At 43.5% G+C, this 10,352-nt stretch overlaps 1 protein-coding gene and 1 long non-coding RNA gene across 4 annotated transcripts in view; one reads left to right on the top strand and one right to left on the bottom strand.

Annotated features, from left to right (window-relative positions):
* Positions 1 to 10,352, bottom strand: part of RECQL5 (RecQ like helicase 5) — a 63,758-nt gene that overhangs the window by 43,324 nt on the left and 10,082 nt on the right. The gene's annotated exons all lie outside the window — the stretch shown is intronic.
* Positions 1,364 to 7,388, top strand: LOC143832814 (uncharacterized). The gene is made up of 2 exons (XR_013229412.1): positions 1,364 to 4,097; positions 6,315 to 7,388. It is a non-coding gene; the product is annotated as an uncharacterized LOC143832814 (long non-coding RNA).

Here is a 10,352-nt window from a genome sequence, read left to right as displayed (position 1 = left end):
GAGGAGGCAGAGAATTTTTATTTTTTTTTAACAGCCCCAGATGGATGAGTAGGGCTTCAATAGACAGGCCAGTTTTGTTCATGGGTGTTTCTTGGGCCTCAACCATGGGCCTGGTAGAACAGCCCTGTTTTAAAAGCCTGTCCCGCAAGGCTCTGATCTCACTTGGCCAGGCCAACTAAGGACTTATGAGGGGCACCATACTTTCCCTTTTATCTCCTTCCCCATACTACTTCTTTCTACTTTTTAGAAGTCCCCATATGTTCTCTCCTCTTCCTGACTCCTTCTCTCCCACCCACCCACTAATCAAACTACCTTGTATCTGACCTCCCATCTGCTACTAAATTTATTATTTACTTCATTTATATCCTGCCTTTTTCTACAATGGAACCCCAAGCACTTACACATCATTTTCCTCTCCTCCACTTCATTCACACAACCACCCTTTGAGGTAGTATGTGACTGACCCAAGGACACCCAGTAAGCTTCTGTGGTAGAGTGTAAATTTGAACCTGATTGATCAGATCCTAATCTAAAACTCTAACTGCTATACCTCTGCCACAAATTCTGTTAAGTCTTTAAGGTGCTACTAGACTCTTGCTCTTTTCTGCTGCTACAGATAGACTATTGTGGCCACCCATCTTGATCTATACTACTGGCTTTCCTGCAATAGCTGCTGTCACATGGCAAATTGCATGGTATCTACCAGGCCTGGCCCTAATGTGTGCTTCTTCAAAGGTGAAAACAGTCTTGGAAAGGGCTCTACCCTTTCCCCAGTCTTTAACTTACAGAAAACAAGACCAGAATGCTAGCAATTACACTGAGGTTATCTAGCAATGGCAACAGCAATTATTTCCTTCTTAAAGTTAGGAGGAGTCTGTTTATGGCTCCAATCTCCAGATTTAAATATCTGCAGATGGGGCCACATTGAGAATTAGTTATATTGACTATACATATGCACTTTATTGTTGTCCAAAGAAACTACCAAAATATTACAAAACTAGTAAGCAAGCCCGCTGCAGGGAAATGCAGCGGGTGCTAGGACTCACCGGCGGCGGGCTGGTCGGCGGCGGCGTCGATGGCGGCGGCAGCAGCAGGCTTTTGTAGGCAGCAGGCAGGCAGGCTCCCTCGGGCGGCGGTCTGATGCGGCAAGAGGCGCTTTGCGCCTCTCGCCGCGTCAGACCGCCAGGGAGGGAACCCCCGGCAGCCGCGCTTCGCGCGACTGCTGGGGGCTCCCTCGGGCGGCGGGCTGATGCGACGAGAGGCACATCGCGCCTCTCGCCGCGTCAGGCCGGGAGCAGCTGCGCGCGGCTCGCAGTTGCTCAGGCTGGGAATCGGAGGGACCAATCGGCAGGCGCTCTGCGCCTGCCGATTGGTCCCTCCGATTGTCTGTCGTGAGGAAGGGTCCAACCCGGACCCTTCCTCATCACGGACAAAGCCCACCTCAAGGGGGCTTAACGAATTATTTAGTCCGTGGCGCCCGTGGCTGCAAAACAAATAGCTGCAAAACAAATGAAACTCAAATACTTTGGCCACCTCATGAGAAGGAAGGACTCCCTGGAGAAGAGCCTAATGCTGGGAGTGATTGAGGGCAAAAGAAGAAGGGGACAACAGAGAATGAGGTGGCTGGATGGAGTCACTAAAGCAGTTGGAGCAAACTTAAATGCACCAACTTCAACTTCAAGGAATGGTAGAGGACAAGAAGACCTGGAGAATCGTTGTCCATGGGATCGCGATGGGTCGGACACAACTTCACAACTAACAATAACAAGCGGCGAAACAAACAAAAAAATCCCCAACCCAATAACCATAAAAATAGTTATGTTCAGAAGAATTAGGCTCACTTACCTGGGCAAAAAATCCATCTTTTTAGTCTCCTATCCTATCATCAAAGGTAAATAATTTCATCAGCTCCTAGTCCCAGGGAGTTTTCTGCAGGCTAAGAGGCCTGCAGAAGACAGACCATTACAGGTGTATACTATTTTTCACTCTAAAGATAAGCTAAGAGAACCACCTTACAGAGAACATAAGAGTTGGGTTGGATCACTCATCTCCTCCAGCATTCTGTTTCAGACAAAGGGCAGCCAGATGCATCAAACAGAAGCAATTACTGGAGACTCCCAACCCAACCCAGAATACATTTCCTCAGAAGAGAGTCCTGTGAGATCTAGAGGGCTGCCTCATAAGTTTGTCTTTGATCACAGCCTACCATGGTGCACAAGGGGCCACTAAGGAAGCCTCTCAAAGCCTTCCTCCCTCATATTCAGCGTGACTTGGCTCAGCCACTCTCAATTCCACTGTCTGCACAGCAGAAGAGGAACCCAAACTCCAGTAGCAAAGCAGCAGTATTGAGTGAGGAGTCCTAATGACTATGGATGTGAAACAGAAATGTAGGGAAAAGAAGGTGGTGTACCACACAGGCCAGAATGAAAAGAAAAGGAAGGTCAAGGCAGGCAGCCCCCTCCTCCATTCTATGGTACAGTGGGTCTTGACACTCATCTCTCCCATGTGGCTCCATACTCCCTACAAACTTCTACAAGCAGGAAACCTTTGTCCTTGAAGTATCCAGGCTTTTCTCTGCTCAGCTGTGATCCAGACATGCTGTGAAGGGCAGCCTCCCCTTTTCTCCCCAGCTGACGTTATGTAAGGAGACTCTGCATCAGGGAACCTGACTACCAGCCTGCCCGGTGAAAAAGCCACTCAGATGAGACCAGCAGCAGGATCAGCCGAGGCACTGGGCCCCTGTTTCTCTCACTGGTGGCTTGAAGTGACCAACCAGGGAAGTCTACTGCTTTATGGAGCCCCTAGACCTACCACGTGGGGCCACAGGGCTCTGTGGAAGACATTCTGCGAAACATTCCAAGCCATCAAGATTTCTGTTCTGAATTTCTTTTTCCAAAGGGAGGCATTTAACTGCTTTAGACCTGCCCTGCGGCATACAAATTATATGATCAATAAAAAGCCATGAAAATGCAGCAGTTGTGCTTACAGGGATAGTATAATCAAAAGCTGTTTATCCATTATCTTCCTTTGTGTAATGCAATATAATGGGCACTCAATGCTAAGGGGCAATTAAAGCATCCTCTTCCCCTGTTTTCATGGTTCAAAACTAGAGGCAATGGACAAAAGTATCTGCCTTGTTAGCCTTAAAAGGCAATTCAATATGTCGTAACAGTTAAATCTTTCAATGGCTATTAGCAGTGATGGCCCAATGGAATCTCCCTGCTCAGTGGCAACATTTTTCTACTTATACACTGAAATGTAAGATTTGTTTCATAAAGCAACCACTGAAATTATCAAAAATGTTAACATTTCAGTCCTTAACCACTAATAACCCCTTACAATCTAGTCCACATAGATACTCTCCTACAGATTTTTGTTATGAAAATTTAGCATGTTAACAGTTTCTGGTCTCAGTCTTCTATACAAATGATTAACAGGCCAATATTGGAAAATCTATTCTGTGGACACAGATGATCCTTTGCAAGTTTTCCAAATTTTTGAATGTTTATAGCATTATATAAACAGCAACCAAATACTTATTTTTTAATTGTTGAAACATTTACTGTTTTAATTCCCAAGTTATGAGATGGTGAAGATGGACAACAATAGAGTGCTCTATTCACCATATTTCCCAAGGTAATAGCCTGGCCATGGACTGCTTGAGCAAAAGGAGAGCTGGGTAAGTGATTTTTTTCTAATATGAAGAACGGTCCACCTGCAAGTTCACTTCCCTCCAATCAACCTTTGCAATCTAGAAAGTGAAACAGCAGGCATTCCCAAGCATGTTCTCCTGAGGCTGCACAGTCTCCTTTGTGCCTTTCGAGGAGGATCAATCACTGCAATAGATGGATAAAATAAAACCTTTGGACTGTACAGTTCAGAATTTTGAACTGATAAGACCCACCCTCTAAAAAAAACTTAGTGGGAAGGAGAAGAGAAACAAAATATATTTGCCAATGTAATGTTAATAATTTGCTAGAGTACAAATAGACACGTTAGGCATTAAGCAGTTTCCAAACACACAACTGAAAGAAGTTTTTCCAGCAGGCAGAGATCCTTGCTTGAATTTCAGAGAGGAAAATTACAATCAGCTTCAGGTAAGAATTGTGTCCTCCTTTGCATCTGCATTTCAATGCATATTACAATCAGCGGGAGCTTTCTGTTGCAACTGAGACTGACCAAACCCAAATAACATCCACAAGTCCCCCTCAGACATCCCCTCCATGGACGGAACCAGTCTGACCTCTCTGGGTGCCTTTGCTAAGTTACCGTTCCTGTTATATCATTGTTGTTTAAGACCATTGAAATTGTGTTCTTCAGAACAACTGTTGGATTATTGTTGATGTATTTGACTATGTTATGTTAGGCCATTCCATGTATCCCCCTCGTGACATATGTAAGCAGCCCTGAGCTGTACGGAAGGGTAGTATAAAAATCTAATAAAATAAATAAAACTGGACAGACTGTCTCTTATACAGAAGTATATTTCAAAAGTATTTTGAGTATCATTGTGTCTCTCCTCCATTCGGAGGAAGTAGAGGGCTGAAATAAAGATCCTGCAGACTTGAAACTTTCTAAGAACAGGCCCTTTGCTTCTTCTATTTGTACAAGTCTGGATGAAATGACTAGTGCATAGATGCTCTTGCTAAAAAGGATTGTTGAAAACAACAAGGAAGCAATATATATCTAAATATTTTTTGTCAGGACAGATAAATTAATGACCGAAGCATGAGCCAGAGGCCTGAACAGATTTGTACGGGAGAAATTAGTTACATCCCCCCCTAATCCCTTGTTTGATATAACGTTAACAGCAAAAATTGTAAAAGCAAGCTAGACATAAACTCCCTGAAATTTAGCTGATGCTTCATTCTTTCAGTTCTCCAGTTGCTTCAGTACTGCTGCACAGAGAGAAATATAGTGAGGGACTAATCCACACATCCGTTCATTCAAAAGAGAACATAGCTGAGGAATTAAAAGTAATGTCCCCCTTTATTTAGATGTCATAACAACTGGCTTGTCAGTAATCTCATTGAAAGGTTGAAGGAGAACTCTGTTGTCTAAGAACCTACGATATTCAAGTAAGGCAAGGTCTTTTGTTCCTCATTTAAGCCACATTTACTTTGAAACTTTCCATTAGGAACCTTAGAACTTAAAGGAACCTGTCCACTGACACTGAAACTCTCAATTCACTGCAGGTGAACTGAGATACATAATGCTGGAAAGGGGGAAATAAGCTTCAACTACATAGTGTGCATGTAGTGCATATTGCTAAATATGAGGTATTTCTGTTCAGATCACAAAATGAGAAATGTTATACAGATGTCTATAAGCAATCTATAAACAATTCAGTTGAGCATCACCCAACAGCCATAGCACCTTTACAGTTAGTGTACAAAACAAAAAACAAAACATCAGCTCATCTACCTCATCTTCCATAGATGCATGCCTAAACACGAGGCAACAGTAAGCAATTGTTGTCAATATTATAATGGCTCCTAAGCACAGTTCAGGATGTTGCCTCTGACCCTTAAAACCCTACATGGCTAGGGGCGAAGAATATCTGAAGGACCATCTTTGCCCATATGTTCTTGCCTGTGAAATAAGATCACAGGGAGAGGCCCTCCTGACTGGCCCAAACTATCAAAAAAGCTCATTTGGTGGGTACACAGAGAGGGCCTTTTCAGTGCCCTACAATTACGGAACAACCTCACCAGGGAGATACAACAGACCCCCTCATTTTCTATGTTTGAAGGCAACTGAAGACTGTTTTGTTTAGGATTGTATTTGAGTAAACTCACCCTAAGCTGTGATTTTAAATGTTGGTTTTATGTTGTTGGAGCTCCATAAGGAAAAAAGGTGGTTAATAAATATTTTAAATAAATATTTTTAGTCCACTGCTGGGTTTTGGTAAGCCATCCCAGGAAATAACCTATACTTTTGTTGTCATTAAGGACTGCAGGAATACTGACTACGTTTTTTAAAATGCAAAGATGTTATTTCAGCAGAAACCTAGACTTTTCACTGGGGTCTCCCTTCACTTAAAACACTGGAAGATATATGTTGGCCAGTTACATTCCTTCTGTTCCAGCTGATTGTTATGCATAATGGACAATGAAAGCCAAACAATCCTGGAAAACAGATGTTACCAAATGAAGACAGTCAGAGATGTAACTACAGTAGAATCACCAACAATCACTGTCAATACAAAAAGGAAGGATGCGACACTCAAAATTATGAAACTATCAAAAAGTATCACTATTTAAATATGTGTTTGATGGCAATGATTTCCTCTCTCCCTTTGAATCCCCTTACAGGATAAGGGGAAGGAGCACCTACATCTTTGAGAAGTCAACACAGAAGGCAGAAAACAAGCTGAAACTTCCCCCTTGCATGTCCAACTTGTTCTACTGAGCTCTCATATCAGCTCCAATCCAAATGGAGTCTCAAGTTCTGGAAAGTTTGAAAACTCGGATTATGGCAGATAATTGGTCTCTTGCTGGGCTGATAGTGATAGTCATATTTTTTTCTACCATCACTGTCCTCCTCTTGTTTGCTGCTATTTTTGGCTGCTGCTCAACTCCAAGGAACAAATCATCAAGCATCATATAAAGAGCCAGAGCATGCTAAACTCTGCAATTGTGCGCTTGCCGCATTCTGACCTGCTTACACAGGGTCAACGAGCTGCTTTTTCACCCCATACACAAATCACAGGGGATGACCGCTACTGTGTAGAGTTACAGACTGCACTCATCTGCACTAAAGAATTATTAAACTGCCAAATGTCTGATTCAAAACAGAGTTCTTTTCTACAAGGTAACAGACAATAGGCAACCACTGATTGGAAGTGTGAGCTGTAAGAGATTTAAAAACATCCAATCATTAAAATGCATTGCTTTATATCAGTGGTCCCCAACCCCTGGTCCGGGGACCGGTACCGGTCCGTAGATCAGTCAGTACCGAGCTGCGGCTCCTCCTCGTCCTCCTCCCCGGCTGCTGCCTCGGGGGCTGCCCTGCCACCGGCTCACCTTTGGTGCTCTCCAGCGGCCGCAATGGCTGGGGCTCCCCTCGGTCTGGCACTGCGCAGCTGCTGCTGGCAGTACCCCCAGTGGATGGCGGGAAGTCAGGGGCGCCGGTGGGAAAGCAAGCAGAGCAGGGGCTCAGGCAGCAGCAATGTCCCTGCAAAAGACTACCCCACCCGGGCAAAAGACTACCCCCCCCCCCGGGCCTCAGTAAAATTGTCAAGCGTTGACCGGTCCCCGGTGATAAAAAGGTTGGGGACCACTGCTTTATATGACTATTCAAATTACCTCTCATACTCTAGATATTACTTAAATTGTACATTTATCTTTCTTCATTGTAAACAATAAAACGATTTTATTCAAAACTTGTTCTAGCTAACTTTTGGGGTTTCTTTTACATAACATTACACGTTATTTCATTTTAGTAGCCCACCACCCCTGACAACATAGGGTCAAGTAACCTACAATGTCATTGTCCATTGCTCCCAGCTGTTTTTGTTTATGTACAAAATTGTGACTAGTGAAAGTGGTTGTCCCTAATTTACAGATTTTTTTCTTAGGACTCTGAGAAAGGGCGACAAAAGTACTTCATGATACCTAATTGAGCATGACTGTTCATGAGTCCCAGTCTAGGAAACTGAGCAAACAGAAGAACCCTTTCAGCTGGGGAAGAGGAACTCTGGATCCAGTACACTGTCCTTGTACATTTATTTAGACATGGAAGAGGCAGATGTGCCATTATCTCCTCCCCACTGTTTTGCTACTGTGGCAAATAACCCGCTCTGGCCTGCAAGTTCTACTTCATTATGTCCTCCAAGTTGTTGGAGCTCCAATAGTTGGCTACCCAAGGTCTCTGCCTGGCACATGCCATCCGGCTGGTTTTCCCCAACAACTCCCTCTCTTAGTTCAATGACTGCCACCATCTGGCCTTTGTAGGAGTTCTCCGGAGAGGGCCAGAACCCCCAGCTTCCTCTCCCTATTCCGAGCCCCTGTCTCTGTGCTTCTCCACTAGTAATAAATAAAATCAAACCCTCTGTGATAGTGATCGAATGTGTTTTCTTTTCCAAGGGGGGCATATACATTCCAAGGGATTTGGCATATGTTTAATATGTAGAAGAAGAGTTGGTTCTTATATGCAGCTTTTCTCTAACCAAAGGAGTCTCAAAGCGGCTTACAATCACCTTCCCTTTCCTCACCCCACAACAGACACCCCGTTAGGTAGGTGAGGCTGAGAGAGCCCTGATATTCCTGCTCGGTCAGAACAGCTTTATCAGTACTGCGGTGAGTCCAAGGTCACCCACCTGACTGCAAGTGGGGGAGGAGCGAGGAATCAAACCTGGCTCGCTGGATTAGAAGTCTACACTCCTAACCACTACACCAAGCTGGCTGATGAATGCCCTTCTGCAACTTCTTTATGTAGCCTCAAATATGGCTCTTTTGAAACAATGAGAACAAAGACCATCTTCTGTCACTTCCTGTGATGTATTAAAGGAACCCCAAAATGTGTAGCTGGGATAGCTTTAAAACTAGAACTGAGGCAGGGCTCTATCAAAGCTAAAGTATGGTTGCATGCATTTAAAAACAGGCTAAGGTCATTTTTTTTTTTTACAAAGGATGGATTGCTCTGTGAACTTAATCAAAAATCAATTCTATTTCCACCGATGCAAGAAATAGGCAAAAAACAATCTTGTCTTAGCTCACCAATGGATGATATATTGAGAACTGGGAAAAGTGAACCCTTACTACCATAATGATCAAGAACTGCACAAAGGACCAAGGTTACTTCAGCTCAGTTACATGAGCTCAGACAGGATGCTCCACCCAGCTTTCTGGTATCCTTCCATATCCAATCATCCCAGCCTATAACAAATACGTAACAGTTCCTTGTTACTGCTTGCACATTTGAACACTGCCCCTTCAGCAGTCCTACATGGGAGATATTGTAATTTACCTTATCCGGAATAGGCTTTGCCAGTATAATTTGAAGAAGGTTGACTTCCTAAACCATATGCCATTAGAATGCCCCCCTATCACAACTGTTATTGTGAATTATGTATTAACCCTATTAACTAAATTAACCCCTACTGTTTAAAAAAATAATAAAGTCCCCTATCTGTTGGTGGATAGAGATCCAAGGACTATGCTGGCAGTGGCCAAGTATTTCTCCACCATATTTTTCTTAAAGAAATAAAGACTTCTTGACCACTGCTCAAGCACACTGGATCAAAGGAGCTTAAGAATGTAAAAGGAAATAAGATTTCCTTGGTTAGAATTTTAATCAGATCAGGTAATAAATCTAATTTCTTGATTAAGTAAATACATGTGGAGGACATTCCAACCAATCTTCTCACCCTACAATAATGCCTTGGTCTTCTCAGCCAAGTTTGTGAGAAAGCACACCTGATAGCGGATTGCCACTATGGAATAGTGGTTACCTAAAGACTTAAGCCAAATTTTCTGCTGTGCAACAAAGCTTGTGGGGTGACCTTGGACTAGTCGCACTGACTCAGCCAGCTCTCCTTATAGAGCTGTTGCAAAGATTATATTGGGACAAAGAAACCACATAAGTTATCCTGAGCAGTTGGGAGAAAAGGAAGGATAAAAATATACTAGACACCATTATGCTCTGCGGGTGCTAATTTATTGGTCATACCCAGCCCCAGGGAAGTGCACTTGGCCTTGACCAGGGCCAGGGCCTTTTCAGTCCTGGCCCCTACCTGGTGCAATGAGCTCCCGGAAGAGCTACGGGCCCTGCAGGAGCTTCTGCCATTTCACAGGGCCTGCAAGATGCAGCTCTTCCGCCAGGTCTATGGTTGAGGCCGGCGCGCTAAGGTAGATCTGACCCCCCCTTTTGGACCATTCTGTTGGTGGCTTACAATTGTCTCCCCATGTCCACCCTTTGAGTGGGGATAATAGGTATTTTTATGATTTTTTTCGTTGCAATATGTCTTGAATTGTGGTTAAATGGGTTTTAGTTCTTAGTTTTAAGGGTGATTTTATTGGTTGATTTTATGTATTGTACTGTGTATTGTACATTGTATTTGTGACTGCCATGAGCCTCCGGGGAGTGGCGGGATATAAACCAAACAAACAAGCAAACAAATCAATAAATAAAACTGATTAAAAATTACAAGATGGCAGAACTCTTAATTCCATATCCCAGTTGGATCTTTTCTTCTTATTACACAAGAATTCCTGATTCTCTAAACACAGCAGGTTGCAGCAGCTACTGGTTTTTTATGTGTCTTAGGATGGATTTAGCCCTAGTGGGAAAGTTAAAGAAATCTAAAACTTACCAAACCCAATATGATGAAGTAACAGGGTAAGGTGAAG

Source organism: Paroedura picta, chromosome 3, assembly GCF_049243985.1.
Source record: "Paroedura picta isolate Pp20150507F chromosome 3, Ppicta_v3.0, whole genome shotgun sequence".
Classification (NCBI taxonomy): Eukaryota; Metazoa; Chordata; class Lepidosauria; order Squamata; family Gekkonidae; genus Paroedura; species Paroedura picta.
This window is presented reverse-complemented; position numbering and strand designations above follow the sequence as displayed.